At 45.9% G+C, this 14,101-nt stretch overlaps 1 long non-coding RNA gene across 3 annotated transcripts; it reads left to right on the top strand.

Annotated features, from left to right (window-relative positions):
* The first annotated feature begins 3,539 nt into the window (after nt 1-3,539).
* On the top strand, nt 3,540-12,515 carry LOC102459289 (uncharacterized protein C4orf36 homolog). 3 transcript variants are annotated; one of them, XR_003087855.2, is made up of 4 exons: nt 3,540-3,970; nt 4,727-4,776; nt 6,393-6,547; nt 11,416-12,515. It is a non-coding gene; the product is annotated as an uncharacterized protein C4orf36 homolog (long non-coding RNA). The 3 variants fall into 3 exon arrangements; XR_003087857.2 differs by having other exon boundaries at nt 4,727-4,869; XR_003087858.2 differs by having other exon boundaries at nt 4,727-4,879.
* Nucleotides 12,516-14,101: the final 1,586 nt, after the last annotated feature.

Raw genomic sequence — 14,101 nt, 5'->3', positions numbered from 1 at the left:
TCGGCTGACGGGGTGTTATGAGGGGAAGAAACCCTCTTGGGGGTCTCCTCGGGGAAGGAGAACTCCAAAATGGATGCATCTCAGCATCAATTCCTCTGTTGGCTTCCCATGCCACTTGTCCATATTTTCCCCTTTTTCCAATAAAGCCCACCACAATTCATTACATAGGCAGGAAGGCCCTTTTGGGGTCTATGGGCGGGGGTCCTGTGTCTTATGCGCTACTGCTGCCACCTTAGAAGGCCTGTCTGTGGGTGTTGGGGTGACAAGGGCAACCTGCCAGACGGCATCCAGCAAGGCTTCCACGTCTGCAGGTTCCCTAGGCCTCCATCTCCCTATTGCCTACTGTATTTACATTGGGGGTATGTCTAAACTACATGGCTCCGTCGACAGAGCCATGTAGATTTGTTTGTTTGGCAAAGTCAAATGAAGCCGCGATTTAAATGATTGCGGCTTCATTTAAATTTACATGGCTGCCGCGCTGAGCCAACAAACAGCTGATCAGCTGTTTGTCCGCTCAGCGCGCTAGTCTGGACGCTCCCCTGCCGACATCAAAGCCCTTTGCCGGCAGCCCCGGTAAACCTCATCCCACGAGGAATAACGGGGCTGCCGACAAAGGGCTTTGATGTCGGCAGGGGAGCGTCCAGACTAGCGCGCTGAGCGAACAAACAGCCGATTAGCTGTTTGTCGGCTCAGCGCGGCAGCCATGTAAATTTAAATGAAGCCACAATCATTTAAATCGCGGCTTCATTTGACTTTGCCTATGTGTCTAATCTACATGCCTCTGATGACAGAGGCATGTAGTCTAGACACAGTCTGGGAGACCCTGCGTGATTAGCCTTAATTCATCCACAGGTAAGGCTATTTGGGCTGTGGATGTGGGGGTACCACTCTTTGCTGCAACAGGCATGCCCTGACCACACAGACATGCCAGGAGAACCATCCTTTCCACAAATCTAGCGGGTTCTTCCCCTGGTGCGACAGCTACTGAAACCAGATCCGCCAGCAACGCTCGTGGTCCCACAGCTGATGTCATCCCCATCAGCATCTCAAATATATCTTTGTGTGTAGTATCAAAAGCTTCCTCTTGGGCTTCCCCTGCTAAGTCCCCTCCCAATCTGGATGCAGCCTTTAGTACCTGCCAAGCCTTGGTCATATTTAGGCTCTGATCCAGGCCCAAGGCCACCAAATCTTGGGCCCATCCACTGAAACCAGAACGAGAGAGTCCTCCCAAGGTTCTGGCCAACTCCACTGCCTGTGCAGGGGTCAACTCGGTCTCCGCCACCCTATGTCCAATATTTGGGGCCTCTCCTCCCTCTTGGGGGGGTGGGCCCATAAGTCCGTTCTATCCTCTGGACTGCTGCAACCCAATGTCTGAGATCTGGCCCTAGACAGGGTCTAGATCTGGGTGATCCAGATCACCCCAAATATCCCCATCCCAATCTTCACCCCATTCTATGTGTCGATGACTTCTCTTGGGAAGCCCTACAGCAGCTACTCTTTCCTTTGAAAGCAGCCTTCCCTCTGGCCGACTCTCTCCTAACTCCTTGAGACACTGCACCCTTTCACTTAAAGTTCTATTCTCCTCCTGAACGTGCTTCCGTTCCTTTTCTGCAGCTGCCACTTGTATGGCGGCAACGGAAAGAGAAGAGCCTGAGCTTTCCACATATCCTGTTCTTTCTCCAGTTCCTTCTTCTGTTCCTTCAACTGCTCCACATCATGTACTAGCTGACTCTTAGCTGCCTGCCACAGCAGCCAGGCAGCTGGTCTCTTTAGCCTCCCTTGTCTGGCTTATACAGTAACACGTGTTTCTCCATCATTAGTTCCAAATCAGTCACTGAAGCACCCGAGAGCACCGTCCCTTGAGTTTAGTGGTCAGCCCCTTTACATTGGATCCATTCCCTCAGGGGTCCGGGCATAGGTGCTTCACTCCACCCTTCTCCTCCCTTCTGGGAGTCCTTTACACCTCCCTTTCTTTTACCCCAAATGGGCATCTTGTTCGTGGGAACCTGGACCGTGTGCTGTGGGTTGCTAGCCTACCACACTTCAACACATCCCAGTCCCCCAAAGTTCACGGTCTCAACTTCCCATGGGATAAGGACTTAATACCTGTTTACTTATTCCTTCCTCCCCAGCATCTCCACCAAAAATGTTGCAAGGGGATGTGGATCGCAACTGCTTTGAACACTAAGGCGAGGGGATCTTTCGAAAAAGAGTTGTATTTTTGAAAGATCGTGTCTAGACTGCCTTTTTTTTCTGAAAAAGCTCTGTTTAAAGAAAAAAGCAGCGGCCGTGTTTATGCTAGTGAGGGATATTTAAATGCCAGTTTCATTTGCACTTTCAAAGTACTTGATTTGCATCCCTTTGTCCACAGAGGGATGCAGTCTAGACATAGCCTTACAGTCCCAGGCAGGATGATAAGGCAAGCAGAAGGCAGTTCCTGTTATCTAATCTTCCCACGTTGACTCCTGAGCTGGTCCACTAGCCAGGCAATCCCAGCAGAGCATGTTCGCTGGGAGGCTCCACTTGATGGTCTACCCCTGTCTGCATCCCTCTCTCCTTTAAGGATCAGCCATGTGCAGCTTCTGGGTCTGTGGGCCTCTCGGGGGCCTTGTGCACTCCCTGTAGGGGGCTGTGTGCACTGTTCTTATGCCCCCAAAAAGGTTTACTGATCTTGTGGAAAAAGGGGTTTTTGCACAAAAAGGAAATGTCCACACTGCTTGTTTTGTGCAAAAACCCTAGCGAAAAAAATGGATCGGCAGAAAACATGCAAACAAGATCATGACTCATGCAAATGAGTCCCTCATTAGCATATTTTTTGCTGAGAAAACTCGTAGTGTAGATGTAGCCCTATGGATTTTGAAATTGCTATTGATTTTATCGAGACAGCGCTCAGATACTGTGGTGATGGGTGGGTATATAAACTCCTTAGACTAGATATTGTCAGCAGAAGGTTTTGGAAACACATGCTTTTATGGCTAACTTTGGAACTCTCATATTTAGTATCTAGTTTAATTGCTTATTTTTTGCCGAGAAAACTTGTAGTGTAGATGTAGCCTAGCAGACTTCTGTTGCTGTACAGGCAACATGTTTCTGATGTCATCTGCATGCAAATATCAGATTGATACTGTCTGGCTTTGAAAACTTTTGTCTGTAATATTTAATATAAACTTTCTGTTCTGGGCTAGCTATTCTGTTTTAAAACAAGGTAAAGTCTGTGTTCCTGAGTCCCAGGCAAGACCCAGAAAATCATTAGTAAAGAAAGACCAAGATGACAGAATATATTTGGCTTTTGTTCTCTTTTTGTTTCTTTGAGAGCTTGACCACAGGAGATGCTGCTTCCATTTTTCTCCCTTCATTCTGGTTGCAGCATCTGGAGGTACTAGAAGCAGCCATTCAAACTGGTCACAGTCAGTGACTGCATCTCCTTGTATATTTATCAGAGTGATACCTGGTGATAATGCTCCACAAAGCCCATTATTACATCAGCAAAGGATGTGTCAGGAATGAGTGTGTATGTGTGTGTGTGTGTGTGCCCACATGGGGTTGCCTTTCATTTCCCTCAGGCTTGGAGTGAAATGCATCCTCTGCCTAAACTAAGAGGGATGCATTGCCTACATTAGCATTTTACTCAGTGGGAAGTTCAAAAGCAGTTAGTTGCAGCACTGTAGCGCAGTCTTATTTTTATTAACTATTTACATCTTTTCTAAAAATTCTTATAGGATAGCTTTGAGGATGTTGAAATAAGTAGGTTAAGGGGTCATTGGCTTTGTGATTTACAGAGTTCTTCCATCCTCAAGCTTCTGATGCAAGTTTACTCTATAATTTGGATTTAGTGTATTATAACTCTGATTAATCCTTAATACAGTCACATGACGAGTTGATTTAAATCATTCTGTAGGAGTAAAGCTCAGAATTGAGACTAAGATTGGTTGGTGGAGGTATGGCTGCTAAATATCCTTCTCACCTCCAGGTATGCAGCTACAATTCTATTTTTGGTATTCTGCCTCTTTAAGGGTCAGAAATTTGCATAACCTGTAGAGGAGGTTGAATTTATTTAACTAAAACCCTTATTTGATCAAAAAACTTTTTTTAAGAAAAGAAACACTTTTGATATCATCAACACTGGGGGATACTTAAAAACATGAAAAATAAGTCAATTTCAAGCCCTACAAAATGAAATCAACCAATATTTTAAAATATTTCATGACTTGTTTTTTGTTTTAATTTTTCAACCAGCTCTGCTGACCTTTGAGAGTGCAGGGTAGTGAGTCAAGTCAAGCTACAGGATCCTAGGGTAGCAGAGACACTTTCTATTCGCTCTCGTAGAGAATTGTTTATATTTAGGGTTTTTTTCTGTTTTCTTTAATGTAAAATAAGCTAGACTAAAAGGGCCTGATCCAAAAACTCATTGAAGCCAATGAAATGGATGCCCATTGACTTCAGTTGGCTTTGGGTCAGGTTCAAATGGCAGGTTTTGCTTTATGCGCACAGAAAATGTAAGAGTAAAATTGAAAGAGGAATTGGAGTCTTCATTCATTCTTCTCTGTTTGATCTCTTCAGAATCAAATAATCCCAAACATGCAGGCTGACTGACAAATGCAACTCTGTTTATTCATGAAACAGATTTTTCCATTTGTTTTGCTTTTAATTTTTCCACTTAATGTACTCCAAGTAAACGTCCAGATGAAATGGGTTTTCCTGACTATCAGTCTCTTTTATGTTACAGGTGAAGAGGGAGCTCCAGAGGACAGCTGCTTTTATTTCTGACATGTCTGTGTAAGTGATCTGCATCCAATGATCTACCATGGAATTTGATTTTCACAGAAAGAGGACAGTAAAATCTGTCTTAGAAGCAAGCTGTTATAAAGTGTAAGTCCTGGTTAGTACATCCCATAGTCAATACATCACAACAGCGAGCATTATTTTTATACAACTATAGTTTGTTAATTAATAACAATAATATAATATTAATTAAGAAATGGGAATGGGACAGTCCTTGCTCTGAAGAGTTTACAGATAGACAAAGGTAGGAGAGGGGATCTAAGGCACAGAGAGGGGAAATGTTTTGCCTGCAGTTACACAGGCTACCTTTCCTCTGCAGTAAATGACCCATGGCGCAGCTGCAGTGGATAGCTCCAATGCCTATACTACTATTTTTAAACCTGCAGCCCTAGCTAAGAATTTCATGCCCGTATACAGGAGTGTGTGTGCGAAGGGTGCAAATGCACCCGTCTCCCCTCCCTCCCTGGTCCTTCAAGTAAGCCTGAGGCTGGGGCAGCGTGTTGCTGCAGCCTCCCTCCCCCTTGCTCCAGCTGGCTGGGGGAAGGCTGGGGCTGATTTTTCTCCCCCAGGAGCAAGGCCAGGGCGTGGTGCCCTGGGCCATGGTGGCAGGACAGCAACCTGCTCCTCCCATAGTTTGCACACCCCACACAGAAATTCCTGCATACGGGGCCTGTGCTTTGTATCATAGGGTAGGCCTGACAGAACTAAAACTAGATCTTCAGGGTTAGCTGAGTCAGTCTGTAACTAGAAAATCTTAACAAACAATGAATAGTCTAGTAGCCATCTACAATTATTCATCTTCTAACTGTTCAGTGAAGGAACAAAACAGGGCTAAATTGTTGTCAGGAATTTGATTTTACTGTCATAATAAGGACTAAATTGTGTCCGACGCTCTGTGTTTTTCTATTAAACATGGTGTGCATGAGGAAAGAGACTGACTGATAGAGCAACTGATAACACCAAATTTAAAACCTTTCAATCTTTTATTATTTCTTCTTGCCTTTCTCAATATGCTTTTATTTTTAAACAGGAATACAGATGGTGGCCAAAATATGTCTATATAGACAAACATGTGACATTTGAAATTGATAGCATAATTATAAAAAACATTGCATTTGTGTCCTGATGTGGATTTTATGTTTTCATTACTGTATAAACTAAGGATATAAAAGTTTAACTGGTTAATTAGCCTTACTGGCATGCTCACATGGTAACCAGTTAACCAGAGAGACAGATCCAGTGGGTGCAGCCCCCCACCCTTGGTTTTCCAACTGGCAGAACCCCAGCTGCAGCAGGTCAGCCAGAGTAGCCCCATGGCTGCAAGGCAGTGGGCCCAGCTGTCCCTGGCTGCAGCAACTGAGGCAGCAGGCCCAGCTGTGCTGGAGCAGCCCCACCCACATATGGCCAGGTAGGAGGAGCCAGATGCCCTTGGCAGGCTGGTTGGCCAGAACTTGGCCATAGGGGTCCCCTCTCTAGAGCAGCCCCGCCGTGGTATACCAGCCAGCCATGGTTAAACAATTACAATTATATTGTTTAAGCAGTAAACTTTTAAAATGAGTATTTATACCCTTAGTACAAATGACTCATTCATTATGTTTTTGCTGTCACAGGGTGGATACTGCAGAGCTTGCTTTGTTGACAAGGCATTTGTGCCAGGAAATGGGACAGACAAATCTGTCTCTCCTTCAAGACATCCCTTGCGGTCATGCTTTAACACTGAAGCCAACTATCACACTTGAAAGAAGGCTGAGCCCTTCAGTACAGAGTAAGATTTCTGGTCTTCTTTTAAAAATTCAGCGTGTCATTTTGAGTGGGAATCGGGACTGCAATTCAGCAAAACCAGCTAAATTCCGTACTTAGAATTTAAACTAAATTTTATGCTCTTAGATTCTCTTCTATGTTCATAACAAAGGAAGCAAGTAGTCTGAACCCTGATCAGAAAATCATGAAGAAAAAGCTATTACATATGACAGAGTATAAAATATGAATTCTAGGGCATGTCTACGTTGAAATAAGCTATACAACTTGAGCTACATCAATTGCATAGCTTAAGTCAAAATAGTTTATTTTGGCTTTTGGCACTGTCTACACAGCAGGAAGTCCAAGAAAGTACACTCTTCTTCCGACTTCCTTTACTCATAAAACAAGGGTTACAGGAGTCTTGAGTGAGAAGTCCTCTGGCTCGCCATTATTTCGACATTATGTTGAAATAACTGCTTGCTGTGTAGACGCAGACTATCTTATTTTGGAATAATGTTAGTTATTCTGAAATAACACTTCTGTGTAGGCATAACCCTAGTGGCTGTTACCCCATTCACCACAACATTGTACGGTTGTTTAATAATATGCATCTTGTGTCATGTATCATGATCCTTTCTCCTCAAAGTCAGCATATGTCTTAAAATATTCAGTGCACCTCCATTCAACAGTAAATTGTTTGAGATCCTGATTTACACTTGGCCAAACTGTTAACTTCTTTTAAGGTTGAAAGATTTTACTATAACCACTGTTCTGACACATATTCCAATCTTGATTTGGATTTCCAATTATAATGGTCTCTTGCCATTGACTGCCTTTATGATCTTGAGCAAGTCTTTAATATCTGTAAAATGAGGATAATACTAACCTGGTTTATAGAGGTTTGGGTTGGGAAGTACTTAGTTAATATTTGTAAAGTGCTTTGAAGGTAAAAGTACTAAATAACACCACCTACCTCTTTTATGGTGATTTTCATCAATAGATCTTGTCAAGGCTGTTTCCTACTCTGGCACTTGGAGTGTAGGGGTGGGGGCCCCCAAGAGACCTTAAAGTACTTTGCCTCTGTAGGCTTCTGCTTTTAAAAAAACTCCCTAGGTCACAGATTCCCTGATCCTGGGAGACAGGATGCCACCACCAAGTAAAAAAAACAAATAAATAAACCCTTTCTTCTTGAATCCAGAAAGAAAGCACTTGGAACTTCTTTGAGAGGGGTACCCCAAGCTCTTTTACCACAAGAGAGCTAAAGAAAGAAAGAAAAATATAATCTGATCTCTCAGTTTTAGGCATGCATACATAGACCTCCTATTACCTTCCCGGACACAAGAGTCAAATCATAGCCTTGTAAAAAAAGTGATTTTATTAACCAAACGAAAATATATACTTGGTTATTAGGTATTTTAAAGCAATTAAGAAAAGAACAAAATAAAACACAGAGAATTTCATCCCTGGGCTACAGCTTAAAGTTTTAGTGTATGGGGGGCACATGGACTTAGCACAGAGACATTTAATCAAACCACAAAACAAAGAAAATAACCTGATCACATCTAAATAGACAGGGCTCGACAAATAGTGTAATCTACTCGCCCTCCACTTTTACGGTGCTTCCACCGCTCCTGTCATGTGATCAGGTAGGGCCTTTGTACTAACTCAAGGGCCATTTTGGAATGTGACGTTTCTGTGGTGTTGATCAGTATCTCTGGGGTTGATGCAAGAGCCCATTCGGCGCTCAAGTTGTTCCGCTATCTGTGGTCTGCCATAACCCCCCGCCCATTCCCAGCAGTAAGGCTGCTTAGCCAGCGAGCCCTCGCTCTGAGCTGTGCATTTGGGGTTTGCTTCCTACGCGCAGTACTTCGCACTTGCTTTACAGGATTTCATCGTGCTGATTTCAGGCTGTAACAAGCTGCCCTGCTCCCAGATACCTCACTGACCCCCACAGAGTCTCTTCTCAGGGACTTTATTTTTCCAGGTGCCGGGCAAACACAAAACAAACAAAGAGTTTCTCAGCTCGAGCTAAGTTACAGCTTTCCGGGTTTTTTCTCCTTCGCCTTTCAGTGCTTTCTGCAGGAATCTTCCAGGTACCCTTCCCTGAGCACCCCACCCAGGGCTTTCTCCTTGCAGGCCCTGTTATTCCCCAGCACGTTTCCACCGTCTCCCCTCCCAGGGATCTCTTTGGAACTCCCTGCTTCTTGCAGCTCCCTGGTTGTGCCTCTTCCAGCAGGTTCCTACCGCCTCCCATCTCACAGAGCTTCCTGCTTCTGGCCTGTGTTCCTATTCCCAGGGAGCCAGCAATGAGCTCCCCAGGTCTCCTCTAGCCCCTTTCCTAACTGACTAGGCCAGAGGCACCCAGCTGTGCACCCTCCAGAACCCAGTTGTGATCAGCTGATCAAGCACAGGTGCACTGGCCCTGCTCCCTTTTAGAAAACCGATGTCACCTGGGCCATAGACAATTCTCCAACTTGCCAACGTTCTTTTGAATTCTGATCCTGCCCTTCAAAGTACTTGCAGTCCTTCCCAGCAAAATGTCACTTGCAAATTTTATAAATTCTATCATCCCAGTCACTAAATGAAACCTCACTAGATACGCCCTCCCAAATTGACAGTGAACCATTGATTACTACTTGAGAATGGTCTTTCAGCCAGGTATGCAACCACTTTACAGTAATTTCATCTAGATCACATTTTCCTAATTCGTATGCCCTGAGAGACGGTTTAAAAAACCTAACTAAAATCAAGAGATATCACATCTACTGCTCTCTCCCCCATCCACTAGCTAGTAACTCTGTCAAAGAAGGATATTAGGTTGGTCTGGCATGACTTGGTCTTGACAAATCCACAGTGGCTCTTTCTTATTACCCTATCATCCCCTATGTTTGCAAACAGATTGTTTAATATTTCATCCCAGTATCTTTCCAAGTATTATAGTTGCAAAGGGGTAAGTAAGTTGGTGTGCCCTGGTGGGGGTGCAGTGGTAAGACACTGGCCAGCTGGGTGCGGGACTCTGGATGCAGCCTGCCACCATACTCAAGTGGGCCTGAGCCAGAACTTACAGCTCACTCTTGGTGGAATGGCCACAATACACCCAAGCTCCAGCCCTGGTGCTTGGGCATCCAGGCGTGCAGAGCGCAGAACCGTGTGGCTGGCGAGCGGGGCTCGCCACTGCTCAGCAAGCCCTGTAAATAGACGTTCCCTATCTGCTCACATATATGTGCTTCCAGGTCCAGTCCATTTCCATGCCTAGTATTCTTTGTCCTGCTTGTTTCACTGGCATGATTTTCCGAAAATGCTTTTAACGTCTAGATTGGCAGGATGCTTTTCCATTTTCGCGATCGGGGCTTTTTTGCAGAAAACAGTACTGTGCTGTCTACACTGGCCCTTTTGCGCAAAAGTCTGTCGGAAAAAGACTTTTGCCCGAACGGGAGCAGCATAGTATTTCCGGAAAAGCACTGACGATCTTACATGAGATCGTCAGTGCTTTTCCGGAAATTCAACCAGTCAGTGTAGACAGCTGGCAAGTTTTTCTGCAAAAGCAGATGATTTTGTGGAAAAACTTGCCAGTCTAGACACGGCCATCTTGTTTCCCCCACCCCTGCCTTAAACTCACACAAAGAAAAACAGTAGGCAGGTACCCCTTTCAGTTCAAATCTCAATACTTTCTTCTCATTAGTTCTCCTGGCTTCCTGCAACATTTTATAACTACCTGGGTTTAGCCCTTTGGTTACTGAATGTTGGGATGTTCAGAAAAGGACAGCACTCCTCCTATCCATCATAGATCTCAAAAGACTTTACAAAGCCAACAGAATTCTCTTAATTTCACAGACTGGGAAACTGAGACATAGGGAGGGGGTTTGATTTGCCAAGGATTATCCAGCAAGCCAGTGGCAGAGTCAGAATTAGAGTCAGGTCTTCTAAGTCCCAGGTCATGCTATCTGACATTCTAAGATACTGGAGGGAGAGCAACTACAGGGATAATAATTTAAATTATAATATTTTTATTTTAATTAAAAAGGTTTGATTGGGAGCTGTACAAAGCTAATCTGAATAATCACAATTTTGTTAGTTAAACCTTCTAAAAATAGTTTTAGAAATATGACTATCCAAAAAAAACCCAGACAAACTAATTTCAGAGGGAGAGTTTGAAATATGGATATGGTTACCCCATGTATATGCCTATTTTTTAATAACTAATCATTGCTTCTACTTGTAATTAAAATTCTCAAGAGAGCTGCTTAAAAATATTCAGATGGATAAAAAAGACAATAACATGAATAGGAATAACATTCTATTTTACAAAAAACAGGACTATGTAACACTTTAAAGATTAACAAGATGGTTTATTAGATGATGAGCTTTCATGGGCCAGACCCACTTCCTCAGATCAAATAGTGGAAGAAAATTGTCACAACGATATATACAAAAGGATACAATTTTTAAAAATGAACACATATGAAAAGGACAAATCAAATTTCAGAACAGAAGGGGGATGGGGCGGGAAGGTAAATGTCATTAGCTCACAGACATTTACCTTCCCGCCCCATCCCCCCTTCTGTTCTGAAATTTGATTTGTCCTTTTCATATGTGTTCATTTTTTTAATTGTAGCCTTTGGTATATATGGTCGTGCCAATTTTCTTCCACAATTTGATCTGAGGAAGTGGGTCTGGCCCACGAAAGCTCATCACCTAATAAACCATCTTGTTAGTCTTTAAAGTGCTATATAGTCCTGTATTTTGTTTCAGCTACACCAGACTAACACGGCTACATTTCTATCACTATTCTATTTTACCTGTGAGAACCCACAATTGGGGTTTATATTAAATATAAATTGTCCCTTAAGGAGATTTTAATGCATTTCTCTCTCTCTGTCTCTCTCTTCATAGCATTAGAGGCTGAAAGGATGTTTGAATCCAAAAGACTGAATAAAATTGATCTTGAAAATAAGGCTGTTCAGCAAACTGTGTCTGACCTAAAGGGTAAGAGAATTGGTGCAAGAAGACCACTTCCACCATTCTGATGGCCTCATGCTAGGCCCAGATCTTTGAAGTCCTTTCTCCAGTGTCACTCAGGCCTTACTCAGTTAGCATTCCTATCATTGGGAACAGTGCAAACTGTGGTCTTGCGTTACACAATTGTAACAAATTATCTCCAGCAAAAAATGACATTCAGAAGAATTCAGCTGCGTTAGGACTTCAAGATTTGGCTGGTTATTTCCAGGAATTCTAGTGACTCAACGCTAACCTGCCTAGAAAGGATGAGCTGTCACATTCAACTCCTTTTGTAATACGCAGGAAAGTTGGATGTAGGAGACAAATAGGACTTAAATAAATTTCATCTTTACACAAGTCAGTTCACAAGCATTGCATATGGAATCTATTATAAAGCTCTGTCAAACTCATTCATAGAGTCTTCATCCCAGGATGTATCTTAATGCATCATGTGTAGGATAATAATAATGTATCTTATTCATCATGGGTAGAATAAGTTCATGATCTACAGAAAAGATACAAGTTTATTAATCAGGAATTTTAAAAGGAAGTTAGGTGCTTAAATGCCTTTAAGGATATAGGCCTTTGTACTTTTAGATATTTTTTTTCAATTATAGAAAAAATTAGAAACAATGAAGCTATCAACCACATTGACAATATTTTCTTGAGATGTAAAATTAATTGTACATGTTTTTGTTTTCTTATTTTTGGTAACAAATTGCATAGGTGAGGTGCAGGAAGAAAAATATATGAGAAAAACATTCAGCTCCCTATCAAGGGTTATAGAGGAGCATCTAGGAATGATATTGTATATGACATGTTTGTAACATACGGAGCGGCAGCCGGCGGGGAGAGGCAACAGGGCCGGGACTCGCATATAGGCAGGCGCAGTGTGCTCAGCTAGATGCTGCCGGTGTCCTAGGGGGCGCCATGGTTGGCAGCCCGGCCGGGAGGCGGGCGAGCGCTGAGCCCCACCGTGTGTGAGCTGAACCCGCAGGAGGAGGGGGTGCGCCCCGCACCTACCCCCTGATGGCAAACGCCAGCGAGCTCCAGCAGCAGGCAGGGGCAGGCAGCTGCACTCCATGGTCTGAGCTGCCTGGCGCTGTCCCCGCTGGGAATGCCGCCGCGCCGCTTGTTGTTGATTTCACCCCCTCCCCCCCACCTACCTCCTTCTCTCTGGCCCAGTGGTCCCCAACACGGTGCCTGTGGGCACCATGACGCCCTCCAGGCCATTTCTGTGTGCCCGCCAAGTGATCAGGGCCAGCCCCGCCCCCAAGCACGTGGTGCATGGGCGGTGCTGGCCCCTGGGCACGCAGCGTATGGGTGGCCCCACCCCCAGGCACGCAGTGCATGGGCTGTGCTGGCCCCGGGCACGCGGCGCAAGGGCATCCCCACCCCTGGGCACACAGTGCAGGAGCGGCGCCGGCCCCAGGCGTGCAGCACATGGGTGATGCCAGCTCCTCGGCGTGCGGCACAGGAGCAGCGCCGGCCCTGGGAGTGCAGCGCATGGGTGGCACCGGCATTGGATACACAGCGTATGGGTGGCCCCGCCTCTGGGCGCATGCACGGCATTGGCCCCGGGTGCGAGTGCAGCCCAACCCCCGGGCACGCACCCGGCACGTGAGTGGCCCCGCCACCAGGCACCCGGCAGCCCCAAAAGATTGGGGACCACTGGGCCTCTCGTCTAATCAGTGCCAGGAGAGCTTGGGAGACCCTCCTCCTGCTCCGTGTGGAGCTTGGACCCTGGCGCGCAGCCAGCGCCCCACCCAGCGATCTGCCTCTCTCCTGCTCCTAGGTGCTTACTACCGTGCTGGCCCCTTAGCACTTCTGCAGCACCCCCGGGAGCCGCTGGCTGCAGAGTCCCTCATGGCGGCTGCAGGCGAGCCCTGGCTGGGCAGCTCCTCTCTCTCCTCTTGCAGGGGAGCGGAGCCCGCGGCGTCCCACTTCACACCGGGGAAAGGTGTTCACAGCTGCGGAGAAAGGGAAGTAGAGGGACCCATGCCACTTTCAACCCTCCCCCAGGACGCTCTGACGTTTCCGCACGTGCTGTGGGGAAGGGACACGAGGATTTGGCGGGGAGAGGGAAGGAGACAGAGTTCGGTCAGTGGGGGAGGTGGCAGAGGGGAGCGGACTGCTCTGTTCGGGACCAGGGGGATTGGGTTTGACTGGGAGGGAAGAGGGCGCAGGGTGGATTAGGTGGGGGGACGGACGGACTGGGTCCGGTCACTGAGGGGTCAGGTTTGCCTGGGAGGGGAGAGAAGGTGGAAACTGGGTTCCGTGAGTGCACGGGGGGGGGAGGGGGAGAGTTGGGATGTGTGTGGAGGGGAGCCAGGACGTAGGCTGGGTTTGGCTGGAGGGTGTGGTTGGGAGTCAGAGCCGCAAGGTGAAAGGGGCACTTTCCTCCTCACTGCCTGCCCCGCAGCAGCGGGCTAAGGGGACGGGGGGAGGCAGCCAAAAAGGCTACATCTACACAGGCATGATTTTCCGAAAATGCTTTTAACGGAAAAGTTTTTCGTTAAAAGCATTTTCGGAAAAGCGCGTCTAGATTGGCAGGATGCTTTCCGCAAAAAAACTTGCCAGC

This window comes from Pelodiscus sinensis, chromosome 5 (genome assembly GCF_049634645.1).
Source record: "Pelodiscus sinensis isolate JC-2024 chromosome 5, ASM4963464v1, whole genome shotgun sequence".
NCBI lineage: Eukaryota > Metazoa > Chordata > Testudines > Trionychidae > Pelodiscus > Pelodiscus sinensis.
This window is presented reverse-complemented; position numbering and strand designations above follow the sequence as displayed.